The sequence below is a fragment of the Myotis lucifugus genome, unplaced genomic scaffold (genome assembly GCF_000147115.1).
Source record: "Myotis lucifugus unplaced genomic scaffold, Myoluc2.0 scaffold_270, whole genome shotgun sequence".
Classification (NCBI taxonomy): Eukaryota; Metazoa; Chordata; class Mammalia; order Chiroptera; family Vespertilionidae; genus Myotis; species Myotis lucifugus.
In genome coordinates, this window is record NW_005871318.1 from 1107595 (window position 1) to 1133256 (window position 25662).

General features: G+C 40.4%; 1 pseudogene; it reads right to left on the minus strand.

Annotated features, from left to right (window-relative positions):
- Positions 1-288: 288 nt before the first annotated feature.
- Positions 289-25662, minus strand: part of LOC102434849 — a 68442-nt pseudogene continuing 43068 nt past the window's right edge.

Genomic DNA, 25662 nt, shown 5'->3' on the forward strand with positions numbered 1-25662 from the left:
TTGTATATGTGTCATTTATGTGGGTCTTAGAAATCTTTTATTCTCAGCAGACATTTTTACTGCAGTAGCAATTGATATTAGTCTATAATGTCCTCACTAAACGTCTTAAAATACAGAGTAAGTTCACAACATTATTCACAGATCCGTTCAAACAATTGGCCTCAGGAAGCAAGACTACTACTGTACAGAAGCTTTTATGTGACCCAGTCTTGATCCCAGCTTCTGTCTCCTTCCCCCTTTTTTTTCTGGCCTATGGTTTATTGAAATATTACAGCACAGCAGAAAGATTCAAATAGCTCCAGATGGTGTTTTGGAATGCATCCCAACTGTAGGCTGAGTGACCTGCAGGTTGGACCGACTGCCAAAGTCCAAGAGCTTCAGCATTACCTGAGTGTCAGGTTCAACTTCAGAGATCTGATCCAGGGCTGAGACCTTAGAAACATAATTCTCTCTCCTCTCTCCTCTCTCTTCTTCCTGCAGTTTGATGGAGATACCTCTCACAGGGCCTCTCTGACTCCCCTTCCTCAGATGTGCTATAGCCCGCTATCTTGTTGCAGAGCTTGTTGCTGGAGATAATGGCGATCTCCTCACACACACACTTGGTGTGGAAGTCAGTGCCCAGGTGCATGTAGTACTTCTTGATGGTGACTGAGGCCATCTTCCTCATGGTCTTAGTGTGAACTTGGGCCCATCTTGGTGGATCCCTGGTGAAAGAGCTCCCTCTTTTCTTGCCCTGCAGGTCCAGCCCTACCTACACTTCCAAGATTAATACAGACTTTAGACAGAAATTGCCTTTTTAGTGAACTTCTCTGGTTGACCAGAATCCCTTTGCTCAGCAGTGTAATCTTGCTACTAGTACATTTGTCTTCTCCATTCCTCTTTAATTTCAACCCTTGCCTTGCTTTTACCAACCTCCTTCCCAATGCCTTAGTATCAGTCCCTGAATAATACTTTTACTAATCAACTACTGGGCTTCTGAGCAATCGCTGACCTCTGGTCAGTGCACCCCATCTGCCAGCTGAGATGGCTCACTCCTTCAGCTTCACTACTGCCTGATCAGTGAACAGTTACACTCATGTCCCTTAGAAACAGTACTTGTGAGACAGACAGAGCTACCTCTGTCAGCATTGCAACTGTGTCAGCTTCCCTGGCCTGTGTCCTGTTCCAGTGGGAGTGGGTCTAGTGGCAGGTGCCTGCTAGGTTCCCGAGTGTACCTGCTGATTCTTATGCCTGATGGCTGCAGCATAAGCCTCTATCCCAGTTTCAGGTCATCACTGACTCTGATTTGTAACTCTTGCCTCCCCCACAGTTATTGTCTGATCTGCTTCTGAGTGGAAAGTCATTCAAGTCCATTAAAATTCCTAACACTTAAGGAATGTTTACCCCACACCAAGACTGACCTAGTTGCAACTGGAGATAACAAGATGAGTAAAATATCTTCCAATGCCAAAACTCTAGAATAGGAGGGACATAAGTCCAGTAACAGAAAGAATTGAGTGACCCCAAATTTAGATGCATGCTATAATGGAATTTTTGACACTTGTGGTACAATCAGACTTCTTGGGTTTCAAATGACAGACAAAATTCTGGATAAATTAAATAAAAAAGTAATGTATTGGTAAAGATTGGCCAGCTCAGAATCAAAGAAAAAACTTTGGAAAGAATAGGAACTTAGTTCACACTAAGGACTTTTGCAGAAGGAACTAAATTCAGTCTCTTCAGGAGACACGAATAGGCTAAATAATATATAATCTTTTGTTTTTCTTGTGTTACTTTGAATAAGATTCAAGTTATAATGGGATAAACGTTCTAGTGTGCCCACTTCTTGGCTGGGAAAGACACTTTAACAACCCCAAAGAATGCATAAAGTAGGGTAGAGATGGTTCCTCAGGTTAGAGAGAAGTGCTATTACCAGTAAGAAAGGTGTATTTGGCCGAGACCGGTTTGGCTCAGTGGATGGAGCGTCGGCCTGCGGACCGAGGGGACCCGGGTTCGGTTCCGGTCAGGGGCATGTGCCTGGGTTGTGGGCACATCCCCAGTGGGAGATGTGCAGGAGGCGGCTGATCGATGTTTCTCTCTCATCGATGTTTCTGGCTCTCTGTCTCTCTCCCTTCCTCTCTGTAAAAAAAAAATCAATAAAATATATTAAAAAAAAAGAAAGGTGTATTTGTGGAGGATCCTCAACAGATGTCAGTCACAAAACACAACCTGGAGGATGTTGTTTGGGTGCTGATGTATCATATATAGGTCAAAGGATCCCGAGGACAAAATAACTGAAAGCAGAATCATCCTGAAATATTTGTGCAAGTGATCCCTTTGATTCCTCTATGAGGCAGACCACAAGAGAGTGAGGTAAGAATGAAGTAAGGAGATATTTAATGAAGGAAGTGCTGGAATTTCAATGGTGGAAATTAGAAAAAGCTTCAAGGAGGAATTAGCATTTAATATGGGTAAGACTTAGAAGAGGAGGAAAGGGGACGCCGGGTAGGGATTGGCAAACATGTAAAGATGAAAAACAAGGGAGGATTTCATAAAGATTAAACCAGATTTTTTAAAAATTTAGGGTAGGTGTTTTTGTGAGAGTAATATGTAGATAATGCCAGAAGGTTAGGTTGAAGCAGCACTGTAGAGTAACAAGTTGATGAATGAATTTTCTGTTAGGGAGAAGGAAATAAGGTCTTGATCTCCACTGATGGCAGTGGGCAGCAGAGGGTTTGAATAGAAGAAGGAGAAATGGTAAGAGGTTTCCAGAATTTGAATCAGAAGACTTTAGAAATGGACTGGGATGTGGAAGTGATCAGCAAAAGGTCAAAAGTGACACTGAAGATTCAGACCCAGGGATAGGAGAAAGGTAGGCAAGGCTGGCATGAATCTGTTGAGCCTGTGATGAAGGTCGGTCATGAAGAGAACTTAATTTTGAAGTTATCAGCCTAGAACTTGTACTTGACAATAGTAATGACGTGGATGAAATAACTGAATGAGCATAGATATAATTGAAAGAGAGAGAGAGAAAGAGAGAGAGAGAGAGAGAGAGAGAGAGAGAGAGAGAGAGAGAAGGAATTTAAGGAGAGATGAGAAGAGAATCAGAGAACTAAAGAGAAAATGTAGTTGAAGATCTACATTCAGAAGGCGTGAAAATAAAGAGAAGGCAGAGGAGTGTTGAGAGGGGAAGGTAAGAGATCAACTGAAGGAATTGTCTGCAAGCATATAAGCATAACCAATGGACACAAGACACTGGGGGGTGGGGTGGGGTGAGGGCATGTTCCGGGGGGTAGGGGAGGCCAGGGGAAGGTCAACGGGGGGCAGAGAAGGAGACATATGTACTACTATCTGTAATACTTTAAACAATAAAATAAAATTTTAAAAAAAGAAATATTATGCGGACAAGAAACAGAATTCTGAGGGGACTTAGAGACAACAGAAAAGGGGATGTGAGCCCTGTTACTTTGACATGTGCTGTGCTTAATGGAACTAACAAACATACTCTTGGAAGACTTGAAATGGACACTTTGTGGTTGATGTAATGGTCAATAAAAACAATGAGTGGGCTATGGTAAAAAAAAAAGAGTAAGTGAAAGAAGAGGGGGGAAAAACAGGAGAGACAGTAGAGGGAATGACTATTGGGCAGCATCATGGAGAGGATGACAAGGAAGGCTGATGTGGAAGAAGCCATTACATGACAGTGTCCTTCAGAAATTGTTGGTGGGTCCAAGGTAGTGTTGGAGGTAGAAATTAAATTGCAATGGTCAGGGAGGAATGGACAGAGAGGATGTGGAAGGTGCATGACTGGGGACTCAATAAGTTTGACAATAAAGGGAAAGGGCCAAGCTAATATTTTGAGAATGAAACAAAGTGGAGAAAATTTTGGGAGGGATAAATGACAACCAGCTTGTCATAGGTTTAAAATGAAACTCAGAAGAGATGGAGAAATTTAAGGACAGAAGAGAGTGGGAATCAATAGTGAGGCAAGAGAGGAGATCAAGGCTCAGAGCACGGCTATTGTTCCAGGAGGTAGCCCAGGCTGGGAGGGTTTTGGAATGTACGTGGAATGAGGGAATATATTTTCAGAGTGACTGGAGATGGGAGCTCAAGTTTTCTGGCTCTGGTTTTCTTAGTAGGTTCAAGGTGAGAGTAAATCTGGTGGGTCTGAGGTTTGAGAAAAATAGAGATTATTGAAACAACTGCCATGAATTATCCATTATAATAGCAGCTGCTTGAATGAGGAAAATTATTTCTAACTTTTTAAAACTCCTGAAACCCCCTTATTTTATGACCCAAATCGTTGACTTCTTTATAGTTTGATAAGCCATAGAGGTTAAGTGTATGAAGACTTTTATTCTTTTCTTTACTGGAAAAATGGTATTGGTTCCAAGTGTTCTAGTCAAATGGTGATCATGCAATAGAACTAATTTGTTTGTTGTTTTGTTGCTCAGGTTATCATTACACAACAACTTTCCCAGTAGGGAAAGAACATTACTAGTAAGGATTAGTGAAGGTGTTTAAAATGGGGAGGATGGGGGCTCATGTCACTGCTGGTTCCTTTGCCTAGGTCTGTGGATGCCCAGGACTTGGAGGACATCAGATAAGGGTCTTCATGACTCAGTCACTCAGACATTTATCTCACCAAACCCCTGTAGCTGCCACAATATTTTTGATCCATATATCATCTTATATTGCTTTTACTTTTAGTCATACATTTTTAATTTGTAAGGAAAACTGCTATTGAAATACAGAAAGTTAAATGGAAGAATAAAAATGACAATAATTCGGTTTCAAGATACTCCCACTAGATCCATAGGTAGCATTCAAGGTTCTCATATCACTCATCAGGATGTAGTTTAATGGTGTTTAAAATGTAAAATACAGCCGTGATTATACACAGTGTGACTTTCCATCTATTGAGAAAAAGACTACCAGCTCCAGTGGGTTATTTGTGAAGTGTTTGCAAATCAAAGCCTCATCTTACAATTTAGAAACAAAATTGAAAATTATATTTATCTAAAAACTGTCAGTTTATTTTTTTAAGTTCAAAAGAGAAGTTTCAAACATTATGTTATGAAAACAGTTGTTGATTCTAGAACTTATAGTTGACTCCAATTCATTTTAAAATATGTTTGGCCCAAAGTCAAATATGATGTAAAGTCATGTTCAAATTTCTTTGCAAAATCAGACAATACATCACAAGAAATGAAAACTACACCAATATCTGCCATGGATATAAACACACACAAAAATTATTTGTTTGTAACATTCTTTTTTATATAGAATTAAGTTAAAATAAATCAAAATGTATATCACTTGATAAATAAAAATATTATTAAAAATTTTCTTTATTAAAATAATTATTAGACTAGCCCTGGCAGGGTAGCTCAATTGGTTAGAGCATCAACCTCATATGCCAAGATTGTGGTTAGATCCCCCGTCAGGGCATATATAAGAATCAACCAATGAATGCATAAGTAGGTGGAAGAACAAATAGATATTTCTCTCTCTCTCTCTCTCTCTCTCTCTCTCTCTCTCTCTCCCCCCTCCCCCTTCCTCTCTCTCTCTCTAAAATATCAATTAAAAAATTTTAAACAATATCATACAATACAATAATTATTCAATTAATTAAATTATTAAAAATAAAATATTGGCATAATATTTTCTGTCTTATGATGAAATGTCAGGAATACAAAAAGTAGATAATAATATAATGAATACCCATATGCTCAGTATCTAGCTTAAGAATTTGTAACATAGATCTAAAATATGCCTATGTTTAATTTAAAATAACATTTAAATACCAGTGATGTAAAAATAATTGTTAAAATTCCAAAGGGGGTGTGGCAAGATTATATCATAAACGAGTTGTTAAGTCAGAAAATGTTGGGAAATTCTTCCTTAAAATGTTCGCTGAAGTCATAAAGTGCTTTTTTAACTGTAAATGGAGTGATACCAATTTTTTTTGCCAGACCTGCTCATTCATATTCACCTAAAAAAGCTTCACAAAAAACAAAGAGTAAATGAGGCTTGAATATTTCTTTTTTATTCTTAAGTGTAGAATAAATAGCACAAAAGATTTCCTCCAGAATTTTCTATACTCCGAACCAGTTGTGTTGTTGGTACAGAGCCAGGAGCTGGGGGAGAGGCAATAAGAAACCATTACTGTGTGCTAGATCCCATATCTGACACATATATATTTTAATTTATCTCATTCTTGTATGTCCCTGGAAGTAGGCATTATTGTGCTTGCCATTTTGCACAAGAGGAAAGCGAGAACTAAAGAGGCTCTGAGACTTGGCCAGAGCCACCACTCAGTCTTAAGCCCAAGGAGTACAGCCCAAGGAGTACATTTTCTATGCTAGTGTGCCTGGGGACTTAAAGGTTTAGAACAAACATCACAAATGAAAGTACACTGGGTTCACCTCATCTATACTAATAAAAGGGTAATATGCTAATTAGACTGGGTTGACCAGACATCTTCTAGATGTCTGACTTCCTTCCGGACAAAGCCACGGTGGCAGGGGCTGAGGCAGAGGCAGTTAGGGGAGATCAGGCTGGCAGGGGAGCAGTTAGGGGGCAATCAGGCCAGCAAGCAGAGGCAATTCAGGGTGATTAGGCAGGCAGGCAGGCAAGTGGTTAGGAGCCAGCAGATTTCGAGAGAGTTGTCTGACTGCTGGTTTAGGCACCTCCCTCCCATGCACAAATTTCATGCACCGGGCTTCTAGTTAAGATAATAAAGTACATCTTTTCTATTCTCCTGGAGGAAGGATCTAACTCAGGGAGGAACTCCTAGAATTTTCAAGTCTCCTGTCTCATTATTTCCCTAGTAAATTTGAGGGTACTGCTGATCTGCTCCATTCCTGAAGATAGAAGGGAAGACAATTGCCAAAGCAACAAGTACAATGAAAAACACATATTAAGAACACACCAGGTCCTGACTGCTGGGTTGCCAGGGCCCCTGCATTAATTGATGACCAAAATCCAGTGTTTTTGAAAGAATTTTCCTACTTTTTGGTAATCTTCACTGTGAGTCTAGGTCTTCTTCCAACTGCGTTCCCATTCTTTGTCCACTGTGCCTCTCATGAGGAACTCTTCCACTCTTATTTAACATTAACTCAGACCAACACAAATTTCAAAAAATATACAGCTTTGTCAGTTTAGGAAGACAAAGGAGGAAGAGAGATAGGAAGGAGTAAGAGAAGAAGAAAAAGGAGCAGAAGGAAGAAAGGAAGTGAAAGCAGAACGTATCTCTTTGGGCTTCATTTCCTGATCTGTTAAATGATGGTATGGGACCAAGTAAATGCTTCATCTTTTCTGGATGCCAGAATTTAGGAGGAAAGCTATGGATCCCTTTTAAGTGACATGTACATGCATGCTGTATACTTTTCCCACAGTTTTAGGGAGTGCATGGTATTAAGGATATCATTATTATTCCAAGTAATTTAATACTATACTGCAGGTGAGCCTCAACGCCTCAAACATGAATACCCACAGAGTGTAAGTCTGATAACTGCCACACCAAACTTCCAACGAATTCGCTGGGAGATTCTTTGATCTAAAGAAAAAGGCCAATGGCAAGATGAAACAGGCAATGTTTTTCCTGTTCTATTTTCTATTCTATTTCTTTATAGTGAATGATAATCACAGAGGAAGTTCCCTTGGCCGTGTTGTGTTTCCATGGTGATAGGGGAGGTCAAGGTTAACAAACCCTGGTCTGGGAACCCTCTGCTGCAGGGTAGATGTGAGGGAAAGGCTGGCAGTCAAAGTGTCACCAGGGGACCCATTTTCACAGCCTCCCCTTTTGAATGGCCACAGAGCCTGACTTGTGCTTTTCTGAATGGACAAACCAGGGATGTCTTGAAAGTAATAATAGCTCCATCACTTCCCCCTATGAAGAAATGTGCTGTGCCCTTCCTCTCAAAGGCCAGGCACCGATGCCTTTCACTATCAACAATCCAGGGTTTGTTGGAATATGTATGTGCTCTTTGTATTGACACCAGAAGCTCAGAGATGCCAAGTTTTAGAAACCAAATGTACTTTAGAAAAGCAATTTGATCTCTGTGAACAAGGGATTCTAAATAAGTCTGACCATGTCAGGGCAGGCTAAAATGAATTAATTAAAAAGAGAATAGGGAGGATGCAGTTTAAATTAAATATCATTTGACCCAAATAATTCCCCTTAAAACATAACTCAGTTATTTTGCCTGAAACCAAATGTCCTGATTTTACTCTTTTGGATTCTATTTTACTCTTTTTGGGTTATGTCACAAAAATGTGTACAGCTTTCTTCAGACTATAAGAATAATGATGAAATCAAGGTAAGCTCCAAGGATATTAAAGTAATTGCTTCAAAATCAGTGAAAGGAAACAGAGAATTCTATGTTGGATGAAAGACGTGAATACTCTTTGGATCCTAGATATGGGATGGAATAAACGTTTTTGCATTCCAGGGCTATGATAAAAGGGACTTAGAAATGGGGCAATTCTTTCCATTTTAAGTAGTATTCGTGGATGTTAGGAGTTCTGCTACCTAGAAGATTTAAGCATTTGTTACATGCATTGTCTCCCATGATCATCGATAGGGTGTCCCCCAAAATGTATATATACACTTTGAATAATTATAAAGGCAGAAAATACATTTAATTTTCAAAATCAAGCTACCAGCTGTTAAAGTGTGTATATATTTCTGGGGGGACATCTGTATATGCTGCTAATAAGCCCCAAATATCAATCAGAGTTCCAAGTCCAAATACATATCCAATTACCTATTAGATTTTGTTTGAATGTCCATCAGACAGAGAAGCAAAACCGAACTCATTGTCTTCACCCCTTCATCTGCTCCTCCTAAGTGCCCTCTCTCAGAACATAGTCATTAAACACTAGTCCAGCCAGAAACCTGGGAATTAACCTTGTCTCCCTTTTTCCCCTCACTCTGAACAACAATTACCAAATCTTATCTATATTCCCTTGTAAATACCTCTCAAATCCATTTCTGTTTCCATTTCCACTCTTCTTGTTTAGGCTTTCATGGCCTCTCTTGAGGATGATCACATCCTTCTGTATTGGGCAACTCCCCCACACCTACCAACTCATTCTCCACTCAACGGCCAGAGTGGTCTTTCTGAGAGTCAGATAGGATCATGATCATTCCTCTGTTTAAAAGCAGTCAATAGTTCTCCTATGCCCTCAGGATAACTCCCCAATTCTGTTGTAAGTATTGCAAGACTTGGTAGAATCTGGCTCCTACTTACATACCTCTCCAGCTTCATCTATAGGTACTCCAACCTCCAACCTACTTCCCACCTCCACACTCAGCACACACAGAGTATTTATACAAATTCCAGCTTGGGTGAACTACTTGATTTCCAGAATGCAATTATTTATCTTGACTCTGGTTCTTTGCCTAAATCCAGCTCATACTAGCATCCACTCTTTTCTTCCCTGACCACTTGTTTTGCTGGACCAGGTTCTGCTTATGTTTTATTTTCTTTTCTTTTATTTTATTTTATTTTATTTTATTTTATTTTATTTATTTGTACTTCCAACTCCATCCACCTTACCCCCCACCCAAGTCATGTGCATGAGTTCTCTTTTTTTTCTTTTTTGCTGAGTTCTCTTTTTTTCTTTTTTGCTCAATCCTTTCACACCTCCCACAACACACCCCATACCCCAGAGCTACTGGATTTTACTTGGTAGCTGAGTTTGTTCATTAAATTTCACATATGAATGAAATCATATGGTACTTGTCTTTCTCTGACTGGCTAATTTCACTTAGCATAATTTTCTCCAGATCCATTCATGCTGTCATGAAGGGTAAAATTTTCTTCCTTTTTATGGCAGAGTAGTATTCCATTCTGTAAATATACCACAGCCTGTTTATCCAATCATCTACTGATGGGCACTTGGACTGCTTCCAGATCTTAGCTATTGTAAATAATGCTGCAATGAACATAGGGGTGCATATGTTCTTTCAAAGTGGTGTTTTGGTTTTCATCAGATAAATTCCCAGAAGTGAAATCCTTGGGTCATAAGGCAGCTCCATTTTTAATATTTTGAGGTAACTCCACACTGCTTTATAGAGTGGCTGCACCAGTTTGCATTCCCACCAACAGTACCCAAGGGTTCCCTTTTCTAATGGGAGAACATATTTGCCAATGATACATCTGATAGTGTCTTAATATCCAAAATTTATAAAGAACTTATAAAACTCAACACCAAAAAAACCAACTAATCCAATTTAAAAGTGGGCAAAAGACCTGAATAGATGCTTCTGCAAAGAAGACATACAGATGGCCAATTGACATATAAAAATATGCTCAAGATCTCTAATCATCAGAGATATGCAAATTAAAACCACAATGAGATATCACCTCACACCTGTCAGAATGACTATCATCAATAAATCTGCTTATGCTTTAGATTCAGCTTAGTTGCAATTTATTCAAGGATGTGTTCCCTGCCCTCAAAATTTACTCTGTATAGCAACTTGTACTTCCTCCATCAAATCACTTTCACACTATAATTATTATTATGTCATCTATACTAATCAAAGGGTAATATGCTAATTAGACCGGGAGACCTTCCAGACGTCCTTCTGGACAAAGCCATGGTGGCAGGGCCAAGGCAGAGGTGGTTAGGGGCGATCAGGCCAGGAGGGGAGGGCAGTTGGGGGTGATCAGGCCAGCAGGAGGGCTAGTTGGGGACGAACAGGCAGGCAGGTGAGCGGTTAGGAGCCAGCAGTCCCAGATTGCGAGAGGGATGTCCAACTGCCAGTTTGAGATCGGGCCTAAACTGGCAGTCAGACATCCGCTGAGAGGTCTCAGATTGGAGAGGGTGCAGGCTGGGATGAGGGACACCGCCCCCATGCACGAATTTCATACACCAGGCCACTAGTCCTATCTAATAAAGAGGTAATATGCTAATAGACCCTCACGCCATCGCAAAGATGGCAGCACCCACAGCCAATAAGGAGGGAATATGCTAATTGACCGTCACACCCTCAAAGATGGCAGCACCCACAGCCAATAAGGAGGGAACATGCTTATTGACTGCCATGCCCTCACAGATGGCGGCACCCACAGCCAATAAGGAGGGAATATGCTAATTGACTGCCACACTCTCAAAGATGGTGGTGCCCACAGCCACAAGATGGCAGTGCCCAGTCCCCTCAGCCCCACCAGGGTGGCAGACACATGGAAAGGCTGGGACCGCCCCCAGGTGGGCCTGGTCACTCTGTGCGCCTGCCTCCAGAGCCCCCCATCCCCTCAGCCCCCCAGCTGCCCAGGGCCGGCTCCAGGTGCAGGCAAGCCTCGGATGGTGGCTTCCCAGCTGCCCAGGGTCACCCGAGGCTCAGGTAACCAGGGGCGGCTGAGGCTTGCGCTGCCAGCAGTGGCAGCAGCAGAGATGCGATGGGGGTATTGCCTTCCCCTGATTGCCAGGTTGCCTCCCGCCCCTGAGGGCTCCCGGACTGTGAGAGGGGGCAGGCTAGGCTGAGGGACCCCCCCCCCCTTCTAGTGCATGAATTTTCATACACTGGGCCTCTAGTATTATTATAATTGCTTATTTATCTTTTTGCATCCTGATTTTAGATGTAAGCTCCATGAGGGCAAGGACTGTGTCTGCATTCATCAATATATCTACAGTGCCTTGCACAGTCCTCAAAAATATATATGAATGTGCTTAAAGAATCTTTATCAATAAATAAGCACCTGATAAAATACTGGAATATAGGTTATATAAGTTTGCAGCCCTTATGCTTTTTTGACTAACTGTTGCTTTTCAACATGAACTAAAAAAGCCTCAGATATTTCATAACACATTTTTAGTATTGAGTGTGTAGTGTGCTCAATGTTCTCCTTCCGCTCTTACACTCTCTAACTATAACAATTTAAACTCACCTCCCATAGATCTCCACCAGAATTAGATTGGAAGAACATTTTGCCAGAACCTCTTTTCTAAGAAAATTCCTGTGGATTCAAAATTGGCTCATATAGGTATTAAGAAACCAGCTCTTAAAAAAAAAATGGGTGGATTGCATTTTCCCAAACATTGTTGGCCTATTTTTCCAAGACAGAAAAAATTGGATAGAAGAGAGGATTGAAGATTATCTTCTTTGGAAATAACATATAGAGAAAGAGGAGTTTGCCAGTTTTCTAAATATTTTCACCATGAGGTCTTGGTAATCTGTAATTTCTAACAAATGTAGAATGTTTTTGTGGAATTACAATATTTCAGAGGACCTTTGGAGGTTATCTGGCCCTTTCTATCAATGTCAATTGGGACATCCATCTGTGGCCAGTCACCTTTCTAAAATCCAGGACTGATTACAACATGTTTCCTTGTGAAAATCCTTGCTGCTTACTCCAATGGCTACAGAAATAAAACACAACCTCATTAACATGGCTCACTAGACGCTATGTTACACAAACCCACCTTTCTTTGACTATTCATCTTTCCTGAGTCCTTCCATGTATCTTACACTCCAGTCACACTGTATAAGTTACCATTCTCCAAACACACCTAGCCCTTCCAAGCTTTCATATTTTTGACTTCTTCTGTCTTGCACCTGGATTTCCTCTTCCTTAACCATCTTTGCCTAATGCAATTTTATTCATCCTTCAGTGCTCAGCATTCCAGCATCTGTAATGCTGAAATAGCTAATAGGGGCTCAGTCATGCCTGGCTCTAAATATCTGACCAAGGCAATTGAACTTTATCCCAAAGTAATGAGAGAGAGAGGGATTCTGAGTATGTGAATGGTACACACAAAGTTGTGGTCACTGAAAATGATATACCAAACCAAGGAACCAGAAAATATTGATATTCGCATAACCAATTATAAAGAAAAAACATCACTCTCAAGTTTTTCTGGAAATGTTTCTGGGAGATCTTCCAAGTTTCCTGAAGATGCATCCCAGGTACTCCCATTCTTTCCTCCTGGTCTGATATTCACTACTCCTTTATTAAAAGATTTTTAAATTGATTTTAGAGAGAGGCAGGAAGGGAGAGAGAGAGAGAGAGAGAGAGAGAGAGAGAGAGATCAATTTGTGATTCTACTTACTTATGCACCCATTGGTTGATTCTTATATGTGACCTGACTAGGGATCAAATCCACGACATTGGTGTATTGGGATGATGCCCTATCCAACTGCATTAGTGATCCAGGGCTAATATTCATTACTCTTAACATGGTGGTGTGCTTTCCACCCTGCTGGCCAGTTGTAAACTATTGGACACACCAATACAGACAAAGAGAAAGACGTCTCCTTTACATCACCAGGCCCTTCTTGTGTCAGCTTGGATTTCTCAGGGTGCCACTTTCCTGACATCTGCCAAGATTTCCCAATCGGCCTTCTGCAAAACACCTCCATGCTGAAGACAAAAATCAGAGCAAAGGCATGTTTTCTCAATGCCAAAGTGATTTTAAAAAGTCAAATCATCTTTCTAGTTCTTTTATGTCATCTCATCTTTACTTAGAGATTCTGTAAATGGCAAAATAGAAAAGTTGAAATATACAGTCACTTGAAAAAGTTCAGCTTAAACTTGAAAATCTCTTGTGCTTGCAGTCATAGACATTACACTGTGAGAAATGAAAGCCAGTAATTTTCAATTGATGACATAATAAAAAACTGCTTAATGAGGATATGAAATGGGTACATGTGTTTTAAGTGGATACAAATCCATAATTTGGTGATGATACAAAATTCATTTAAATTTAAAACCGATGCTTTATAAGAGGAAACAAAAAACATTTTAATCAAGAGAACTGCTTTCAAGAGATCCAAATTGTTTTAGAGTTCAAGTAGTCCCCCCAAATAAGTTCATCCTAAATGGATGTATTTTGCTCCTGCCATGTGGTTTGTAATCACTTCAGAATTTCCCATCATTCTTCCTGGCCTGTCTTCTCTTTGCACATACCAGAGCTATCTGTCTTAAGGAAAAAGATACTTGTCTTCTCAGACAAGAGCTAAGAACTTTCTTATTGTCTTTTTGCTTCAATTACCTCCTCCACCTGGGAAATAAATTATTTAACTTTTTTGTTAGCTTCCTTGGGATGCTAAACACAACTTTTTTAAAAAGTTAAGAAAAAGAAAGACAAAGCTTAACAATCTAACAGTCATACAGTTACTGGCTTCCCCACACCACTGTCTTCCCCAAATAATGATGAGAAAACTTCCTGAGATAGTGGTTTTTTAAGTAGTTTACAATTTAAATCGTACTTCACCACCCCTCCTCCCTAGTCCCCACAAAGGTTAGCAGGTATGCCTGCACATATATTTTTTTATTTTTGAATAATAGCATTTGCATTTTTTAAATGTTATAATTTCATGTGAACCACTATGATCAGTAGGTTATTTGGATACGCTGGAATGTTGAAATGCAGCACATTTCACTCAGCAACCTCTTAGAAGATTTCCAAATGGAGAGTCCTGGCACTGTCCGGGAGGTGCAGGTGACAGCTGGGGCGGTTACAGGTGGATGCCATACAATTTCCTGCTTCTTAATTTCTGACCCTACTAGGGCTTGCTTGAGACCAACAGTGGTTAAAAACCAACTTCCTGCAAGCATTCAAAGATCTCAGTAGGTTAACGCCGCCACTTGAAGGGAGAAGGCAAGAGAGGAGGAGGTCAGGGAAGAAAGAAGGCTTGTCTTTGAGATCTTGGTTTGACAGTTGGCAGGAAGCTTCCTGCTGCCAATGGAGTCATGACCCAGCTCTGCTTCATGTTAGCGAATCATGGCCAAAGTTTGTCAAAACAAAGCCACACACAAACCCTAACGCCAAGCGGGCAGACGCTCTGGCCTGCTGCAAATTAAAGCGTTAGGAATTCCTTTGGAGAAACAGTTACAGCCCTTGAGCTTTCCGTGGCTAAGCAAACGCAGATGTCTAAGTGTGCAGTCGCTATCTCCCGAGGGCACAGCTTGGAGCATGGCAGTCCCTTTCCAAAGACCTTGAGGGCTGCCACCCCCTAGAACAGTGGTTCTCAACCTTCTGGCCCTTTAAATACAGTATCTCATGTTGTGACCCAACCATAAAATTATTTTCGTTGCTACTTCATAACTGTAATGTTGCTACTGTTATGAATTATAATGTAAATATCTGATATGCAGGATGGTCTTAGGCGACCCCTGTGAAAGGGTCGTTCGACCGCCAAAGGGGTGTCGACCCACAGATTGAGAACCACTGCCCTAGAACAAAGTCTGAAATCTCCAACCTCCTTTTTAAAGCTTTACCCAATTTTGTTCTATGTATTTTTCTAATCCCAAGTCACAATATTGCAAATGTGCCAGACATCCTAGTGCCCACGGCCTTTGCTCACGCAGTAGCTCTGCTGGAATGCACCTTCCTCCCCCAGATCACCACCAGTGGAAGATGTACTTTTCCTTCCAGGCCCAGCTCATTGTCAGGCTTTCCCCTCCTACAATGGTCTCTTCCTCTTGCTCTGTTTAAACTCTGTTGTCGCATTTTCAATACCATTTTCAGGGACAGTTGAAAGTTCACACTTTTATGTCAACTGCATCTGGGTTCTTCTCCCAGCTCTACAGCTTACTGTAATGTTAATATTTCCCAAATCTCAATTTTCTCCTCTGATAGATGGGAATTATTCTAAAATAGGGACTTATGAAAATTAAATAAGAAAATACCAGGAGGAAAGAAAAATAGTACCTGACACCACATACACGTTTGCTATTATTTTTTGTTTCTCTCAATAGACTATGCTATTAGAGCCACATCTTACATGACGTTCATTCTCAAAAACACTGTGATTTCTACTTGGTAGGTGCTGAATAACTTTTTATTGAATTAAGATATTTATTGAGCAGATTCATATTATGAAGCCAGAAAAGTCACATCAAACAAGATGAATGTGTGAGATCTCTGTGGGGAGATGCCTCCTAATTTGGTTTGGTTCAAGCCCATTGTTACAGGCCTTCAGGCAGAACTCCTGAGGGCATTGGGTCTTGCTCTGCCCTAAAAGTAGGCAAGCACCAGCTATGCCATTTTTTATTTATGTTTTCATAGCTACTATATCTTTTCTCATGCTGTTGAGCTTCTTTAACTTTATTATTCTCAACTCCATATCAGATAAATTTATCTCCATTTCATTTATCTCCTCTTCTGTAGAATTCTCTTGTTTTTTCATTTGGGGGTTGTTTCTTTCTCTCCTCATTTTGGCTACCTGTTTGGGATTGTGACTATGTATTAGATCTGCTATGCCTCTCAATCTCTAGTGCAGGATAGTATCAAATGCTGGTTCTGACTAATTAGATCAGGTGAAGCCTCAAAGTCTCTAGAGACTTGCCACACCTGTAGACAATTGCTTGAGGACTATTCGAGATTGATAGGATTCCAGCTCAAATAGTCCTCAGGCAATTGTCCACAGGTGTGGCAAGTTTTGTGGGTTGTTTTTTTTTTTTAACATGGTGGGGCAATTGCTTCTGCCTGGCGGCTAATTGCTATTCTCAGTCTCTTAATGGGCCTCAGAAACTCCTCACAGTGTGGCAATTTTTTCCAATAGGGTGTGTCAACTCTCTTCCCCCCAGGCAAAGCCACCTGTATAGCATATGTCTGTGTGAGAAAGATGCCCTCCACAGTGTGAGGGAATGACTCAGCACAGGAAACTGAGGTGTCTGCCTTCTGAGCTCTAACCCCAGAGACCCCTATCTTGGCTTCTGCTCACACAGCTCCAGTCCACTTTTCCCTCTCTCTGCCAGAAAACAGGGTGAGTGGTTACACAGGGAACTTTGTTGATTGGTCCTTTAAGAAGGTGCCTGCCTTTCCAGCCATCTCTCCCTGGCAGATAGCAACCCTGCTGGTTTTCACAGCCAGATGTTCTTTGGGTACCCTTCTCAGTTCTGGTGCTCTCTGCTGGTGGGCCCAGCTTGGGGAGTAGACCCCAGAGTTCTCAGTGGCAACCCCCCAAAGCTGAGATACCTCTCCAGAGCATCAGTTGCTGTGGGAGCCCAGCCAGCCCTTCTGTGTCTCTGCCACTCCTACCAGTTTCCATGTGGTTTCCACTTTCGGTCCTTGGTTATCAGGGTTCTCTCCAGTGAGTCTTCCATTGATTATTCATGAAGTTTTCTGTATTTCAGTTGTACTCTCAGTTTGGTCCTGGGAGTGTATCTGTGCAGCATCCACTTACTCTGCTGCCATTTTTAATCTCCTATTTTGTTCTTTAGATTTTATATATGTGTTAGATCATGTGATACTTATCTTTTTCTGACTGGCTTATTTTGCTTAGCATAATACTCTCCCAGTCCCTCCATGCTGTTTCAAAGGGTAAGAGATCTTTCTTTTTTACTGCTGCATAGTATTCCATGGTGTAAATGTACCACAGCGTTTTTATCCACTCGTCTACTATAATGTCTTTTTTCATAGAAAACAGCTGGTTTCCCATATCTGTTTCTGCATTCCATTGGTTGTGATGTTATTTTGGTTAAAATATATCTGAAATTGGTCTCACATAGACAAAGGGAGGACTCAATAAGGGGTAGCTCTTAAAGGTTAGTTGCAATGTGGACTATGAACCATATCAATGAAACTTCCCTACCCTGTTAAATTAAAATCCATCAGTCAGTCTTGCATTTTAAATTAATCTTTTACCACACATGATTTTTTTAGCATCATGCATTTATCATTTTGAAAATATTGATTCACTGAGTTATCCAGAACTTTTAAAGTGTTAATACATTTCACTGTGCAATATATAAAACTTTCATTTGATAATATCATCACCAACCTCATCAGAAAAGTCTTTAAAAATTAGGAAGCTGTCAAGCTCATGGAGAAAGATATGAGTTTTTAAATTTTACTTGAAAGTTTAAAATTTTATCATTGGCAATGTGTGCTATCAATTGTTGTCCTTGAAATAGCAAACTCATTTGGTTTATTTTGAGAAAATACCCAAGTATGAATAATCATAGTTTTTCTATCAGTCATTCTTTCAGTGAAATAGTATTTCATGAAAAAATGCCAGTTTTGTTCACTCTGCAAGTAATAACACAGGTGCTTTATCTTGAGACAATTATTGTATTCTGGTGTGTAACAGAATTCCTTTATATTTAGTTCTCACTTCACAACACAGAATAATAAAAAGATGAGTAATCAAGGGATAAATTATTTTTAAATAATTTATTTAAATTAATAATTATTTTATAATTTATAATATTATAAATTAGTTCACTTTTATAACAATTTATTAATCTAAATCAATAAATTTTGCTGCTTCATCAAAGTCATTTTTAAGTCAAACTGGCATGTTCTTTTATGTGTGTGGCAGTGAAGAACACAATGACTATTATATTGCTCATGGTATGGGGTATATGTGAGGGCCACAGCTAGAGAAAGCAGCCATAATTGAAACTATATTTTAAAGGCACATTCATAAGTCAAAATAAATTTCTTACTGCTACACTGGGCATAGCACAGGCCTTTATTATCCTCTGCCTTGAGTTTCTTCCTAAGAGGACATGTTCTGTTCCTTTAGCACAGGGTTCAGACAAAAGTGACAGTTTCAGGTTGTCCCTACAGAGCACTTCTGCAGGGCCTGTGCCATCTGATATTTCCCTTTAAATTTGGTGACTTTGAAAGGGACAAGAGCTGGGAATTCAGAATAAGTACTTAATCCTGAAGCAAGATCATTAAAACTTTTAAATAAGTTCCAGAAGATTGAGTCCATCAACTCCTTTTCAATCCAAATATCAAAAACAACTATATTATACTGCTTAATTTACTAATTCAATTAATAAAGTCTCATTTTTTCTTATCAATATATTATTTGCAATACTAGAGGCCCGGTGCACAAAATTCGTGCATGGGGGTAGAGGGTATCCCTCAGCCCAGCCTGAGCCCTCTCTGGTAGGGTCCCTAGGCCTTGCCAAAGATCAGAGCCTATCAGGGCTTTCCTTCCCCTGGCTGCTGGCAGCTGGCCTCGCCCCCACCACTGCCACTGCTTGTCATCTGTGTGGCACTGCCACACCCCTCCCCTGCCACCGGTTGCCTCCCTCTGTGGGCAACAGGAGTAGGGTGTGGTCGCTTAGCTGGCCTGGACCTCTCTCTGTTGGGCTATTGATCACGGGTGTCCCTCTGCGGGATGATTGTGGGGAGATGGGAGGGCTCCCTGATCAATCGCATCACACCCACATTGGCTGGCCTGGTACCAGTGCGTGTCATAGTGTGGTTGTCTGAAAGGTCATCGGGACGGTCTTTCTACTGTTTGGTCGTTTGTTCTATTTGCATATTATGCTTTTATTATTATAAACTATAGGCCCGGTGCATGGGGGGGGGGGGGTGGTCCTTCAGCTCAGCCTACATCCTCTTGCAATCCAGGACCTTTAGGGGGATGTCCAACTGCTGGTTTAGGCCTGATCCTGCTGTGGATCAGGGCCAGCCAGGGGGAAGGGCTGTGGTTGTTTTGGTCTCTGGTTGTTCTGGTCATTCTGCCGTTTTGGTCGCTGGGCTTTTATTATATAGGATAGTATGTGCTTCATCAAGTAACATTGTGCTTATTAGAGACAGTGATAAATCTGATGAGCTTATGAAAGGGCTGAGAACAGCAAGAAATCACAGGTCATTCTCTGTTCAAAAAGAGCAAAGACCCAGAAGGTGGCTTTCTTGGGCAAATGTTTAGCCCTTGGCCTTTGCTAACTTACTGTCAGTCTTTATGGGACTCAGGTTCATCAGCACACTGGAAAGTAGGTTGAGCCAGATCATCTAAAGTAATGCAGAAAGGCAGCTTGGTCCCGGTGGGCTAGGGTTGGACAGATTCCTAAGTCATACTTACTTGAAACATTGGAAGGACTCTTGAAGAAAAGATATAGTAATGAAATGGTGAATAGATAATCTAAGTAATTTATTTTGACCATACACATTTTTCTAATATAGAGAAGCCTAAGTCATCAGATCTAATCATTTTGTTCTAAATTAAAAGAGATATCTCAGTGTCTAATAGGAAGCAGTATGTTTTCTGCTGTACATGCAGGCCAAATAATATTTGTCATATATTTTATCCTTGAGCAACAAAAGAAGTCCCAGTATCTATTCTTTTATAGTGAAAAATATCTGAATCAGGAGACAGTTATTTTCTTGACTTTAAACATTGCTGGGTGTGACCTGGGGTAAGTAGCTCTGTTCTTTAGAGTGTGAAGTGATCATCAGATTGTTCAGCTCCCTGGCTCACAGGTACAGCTGAACAGTTTCATTCCCATGCATCCCAAAGAGTTAGGGTTCACCTGAGTAAAGTTGATTGTCCTTAAGATCTAGGTGAATAAAAATACCTCGAACATACCCCACCTGCTTCCAATTTCAAGGCTGGTACAAACTCTTGGGGACTAGGTTTCTCCTGGCAGCTATGCGTCTTTGTTCCTCCACATGCTGGTACTATCCCTTACTTTGCCAACTGATGGGACTATTCACTTTGCATACATACATACACAAGACACACACACCACCTAATTTCTTGTTAGATATTTGATAGTTTAGCAAAATCTCTGGTTCTAGGGCTAGGCAGTGATTTCTTTGACTTGACATCAAAAGCATGACCTGCAAGAACATTTTGAAAAATCCATTTTTATCAAAATTAAAACATTTTTTTCTCCAAAAGATCCTGTTAAGATGAAAAGACAAACTGGAATGGTAGAACACACTTGCACAGCACATAATTAACAAAGGACTAGTATCTAGAATATATAAAGAATTCTCAAAACTAAACAGTGAATAAAGAAACAATCCAATTAGATAATGGCAAAATATATTTCACTAAAGAGTATATACCAGTGATGGCGAACCTTTGAGCTCGGCGTGTCAGCATTTTGAAAAACCCTAACTTAACTCTGGTGCTGTGTCACATATAGAAATTTTTTGATATTTGCAACCATAGTAAAACAAAGACTTATATTTTTGATATTTATTTTATATATTTAAATGCCATTTAACAAAGAAAAATAAACCAAAAAAATGAGTTCGCATGTCACCTCTGACACACGTGTCATAGGTTCGCCATCACTGGTATATACGAATGGCAATAAGCGCATGAAAAGATGTTCAGCATCATTAGCCATCAGGGAAATGCAAATTAAATATAGACTCAGCTGCCTTAACACTATTGAATAAGCTATCCTTTACCCACTGATTTGAGGTTATCATCTTCATCATTTTAAAAAATTACATTTACTTGTACTACCCATATCTGACATTTTATTTATTTATTTATTTACTTATTATTATTTTTTAAAATATATTTTATTCATTTTTTACAGAGAGGAAGGGAGAGGGATAGAGAGTTAGAAACATCGATGAGAGAGAAACAGCGATCAGCTGCCTCCTGCACACCCCCTACTGGGGGTGTGCCCACAACCAAGGTACATGCCCTTGACCAGAATTGAACCTGGGACCCTTCAGTCCGAAGGCCGACGCTCTATCCATTGAGCCAAACCGGTTAGGGCCGTGGTCGGCAAACTGCGGCTCGCGAGCCACATGAGGCTCTTTGGCCCCTTGAGTGTGGCTCTTCCTAAGCCTTAGGAGTACCCTAATTAAGTTAATAACAATGTACCTACCTATATAGTTTAAGTTTAAAAAATTTGGCTCTCAAAAGAAATTTCAATCATTGTACTGTTGATATTTGGCTCTGTTGACTAATGAGTTTGCTGACCACTGGGTTAGGGCTATCTCTGACATTTTTATAGCCATTTATTCTTTTATTTCTTTTCCTTTGTGCTTGAGAATCACCATTGCAAAACATTTAGGGACTAGAAAATGTTCACAGTGGGAATTATCTACCTTTGCTATCTATGCACTCACTAGGTGGGTAACCTTTGGCAAGTAAAATTCTCTGGACTTCAGTTTCTCTACCTGTAAATAGAACTAAAATATCATTCTGTGTTATATTAGCTTGCTAAGCTCCTCCCCCTTCAAAAGCCTATTGCTGTAGGATTTTCTAAGAAGTTTTGCTTACGTGATTCAGCCCTTTTGTGCAACAGAATCTTGTTTGTGTCTTAATTTTTTTTTTAATTTTGAGATAGATTTAGATTTACAGAAGATTTGCAAAAATAGTACACAGAGTTCCCATATATTCTTGACTCAGCTCCTTTTTACATTTCCATTTTATGTAACCATACTAGAGGCCTGGTGCACAAAATTTGTGCACTCAAGGGGGTCGGGTCCCTCAGCCTGGATTGTGAGAGGGCGCAGGCCAGGCCAAGGGACCCCAGCAGTGCATGATCAGGGCCGGGGAGGGATGTGGGAGGGCTCCAGGGCGTGTTGGGCCTGTCTCACTCAGTCCTGATCAGCCGGACCCCAGCAGCAAGCTAATCTACCAGTTGGAAACGTCTACCCCCTGGTGGTCAGTGCACATCATAGCGAGTGGTTGAGCAGCCTTAGCATATCATTAGCATATAACGCTTTGATTGGTTGAACAGCCGACCAGCTGACTGGACACTTAGCATATTAGGCTTTTATTATATAGGATTAAAAGTATTAAAACTAAATAATTAAGCTTGGTACAATACTAATAAATACTATAGACTTTATTAAGATGGCATCAATTTTTCCCCATTTATGTCCATTTCCAGTTCCACGATCCAATACAGGGCTTCATATTGCATTTAGTTGTCAGTCTCCTTAGTCTTCTCCAGTCTGTGACAGGCCTTCAGCCTTTCCTAGTCATTCATGATCTTGACACTTTTGAAGAGTCCTGCTCAATCATTTTGCTAACAGTCTTTTTCTCCCAAAATAAAGTTATTTTTCTTTTAAACCATGAGTACATCATTGTTTTCCATTTTCTAAATAGGTGACTGATCGACACATAGAACTAACAGGCACCCCTTGATACTGGTGTTTCTTACTGGAGAAGAAAGGATTTCAGGGTCCCAACTCTTATTATTTGTCCACTTTGGTTCCTAAATGTCAAAATGAAAGGCAGGTTAAAAGCCTCAAGTTGTTTCCTAGAATTAAAAAAGAAGAGAAGAAAATGAAGGGAAATGATGTAAGCCTCTGGCCCATCCCCCCACCTGGAAAGGGTAGGCCTATCTTAGAACCATGAAAGTCAGAGTGAAACCTCCACACTTTCCTTAATTTCACACATTATGCGGTTACTGTTAGCACATGTGCTTCCAATCACCTCCTGTCTCAGGAACAGTGCAAATGTGGGTGCTAAGAGAATTGAACCTGCCAAACATCTTTGACATCACAATGCCCTTGAAAGAGCTATCAGCTAAACCCAGATATATATGTACATCTCAGCAGTTCTATTTTATTAAACTCACAACATTTCCACCCAATTTAAACTCACTGTGATAGCATACGTTGTGACGGATTCGGGTGGTGGTTTCCTTTCCAGTTGGCTCCAAAAATATCATATTAATCCAGACCCCACTCACATGCCAAGTCCATGATTAGCTTTCCCTTTCCACTTGAGTCTCTTATTTTTTTTGAGCAGATATACAGTGCTGGATACAACCATGTAAGGATAGAGTGAGAATAAGACCTGTTAAAAAGAATGTGACAATGGCTGTGAAAATCCATTTTAAGAGCAGCAACTCTGGTTTCTTTAAATGCTAGCCATGATTTTCCAGCAGTGGTTCTCAACCTTCTGGCCCTTTAACTACAGTTCCTCATGTTGTGACCCAACCATAAAATTATTTTCGTTGCTACTTCATAACTGTAATGTTTCTACTATTATGAATCATAATGTAAATATCTGATATGCAGGATGGTCTTAGGCGACCCCTGTGAAAGGGTCGTTCGACTGCCAAAGGGGTCGCGACCCACAGGTTGAGAACCGCTGACCTAAGGGCTGTATATCGGTAATAGTGATTGCAAACTGGTGGCCCCTGGGCCAAATGTGGTTCACAGATGTGTTTTACTTGGTCAGTTCAATGTTATAAAAGCATCTGAATTTGTGGCCAATATTTATGTATTAAGAGATTCTGCGAAAAATCTGGATTTCTGGGTTCTCATGAAAAACTTGAGGTGGCCACATTGAGCCTACCTTTCCACATGAAAACAATTGGCTGGGGTTGAAGAGCAGCTGGCTCTTGGAGACTGGGTATGCACCATCTGGTTAGCATAATCTCTGTCCAGCTCACTTCTACTATTTCTGAAATTGCCTCATTTCTGTGGGTGTTTGGATTTTCAACACTGCTTTGTAATCAAGGACAAGAGAACTACGGTTATTTAGGCTTCTGGTCCTACCAAGGTGAGAAAAACTGTGATGAGAATAGATGACCTGTGTATTATTGTGTTAGATCTTGAGATAAGGCCAAGTGTGAGTAACTTATTGGGGAGGTGATCCAAGGAAACACTGGCAGCATAGTGGGAAAGGGAGTTGGAGAAGAAAAGGCAACTAATAAAAAATGCATTATTAAGTAAGTAACTGCTATGGTCAGCTGATGCTTCATCTTCCTGGGGAGTTCTGGATGACACATAATAGATAAGCCTCAGAGATACCCCAACCAAGAGGCAAAAGAGCAGTTATTCCCATCAGTTATTGATTGATGGATGCTCTCAGAAGCAGTGAATTTTCAGCATTTTTAGTCTGCCATTCCTATGGGCAGATCATGCCTGGAAGTTAGAGAAAACCTTCAGGCAAAGAGAGACAGATGCTAAAAAATGGAAATTAGAGCCATGCACACCCCAAGATGATAAGTGTAGGGCACCATGCTTCTGAGGCGAACTCTAAGTGAAGGTTTTCTAAGTGAAGGTTTTGTCTCACATAATAAAGGAGGCTGAACAGCAACACAAAGTTTCTCCCCGTCATGAGAACTGCTCATCCTTTGAACCAACTACAAAAGTTCTTCAAGTTGGCTTTCACATCCTGCTGCTCATTCTTAGCTCTTGGGTAAAACAGGAGAATTGTGAAGATACTAGGACAGAGTGTCTTTTGAAGTTGACATGGGTTTTGGGACCTTAATTCTCAGTTTATATTTATTATCCCAAGGCACTTCCCATGGTTAGCCCATGATCTTATTCCAGATACGAATAGGCCATAGTCATGTTTTTATTGCTAACAGTAGTGAGCCATATGAGAATTGGATGTAACTCAAACATGAGTCTGGTGCATGTGAAAGCTTTAGTCATATTTATGTTTCCTTTGGTGAGAATCCTCATAATGAGTAAGCATTATGATGCATTTATAGTGACTTGGAATTAGATAGCACAAAATTATAAATTATGTAACTATACACATTGAGTTTCAATCATTCATTGATCCTATCCTACTGGTATGATGGCTGGTGACACTCATTTACCCAATGAAAAGTGACCTGTAATCTAAAAGGCAGGGGTAACACTATCAGCACTTGGGTAGAATCTGCCTGTACATAGTAGGTGTTTGCTGAGTCCCATGACTCATTCTTTGTTGCTTGGCACACACTAAATACTCAACAATGGTATGTTCTCACTACCTTAACCTTCCTTCCTTCCTCCCTTTTTCCTACCCTCCCTCCATCCCTTTTCTTCTTTCTCTCTTTGCCTCAGTTCATCAATTAGAAGTGGGATGGGGCTGATAAAAGGACATCCTAGACATAATAAGATGTATAAACAGGTAAAATGGGGTGAGAAAGAGCTAATTCCTTAAACATTAAGTGCCTAAAAGGCATTATTTTTAGGTTCAGTATGTTTTCCTGAGCAAAGGGCAGCCTCTTAATGGTGACAAGCTAGGTTGGACATAATTCCAGTTCAAGC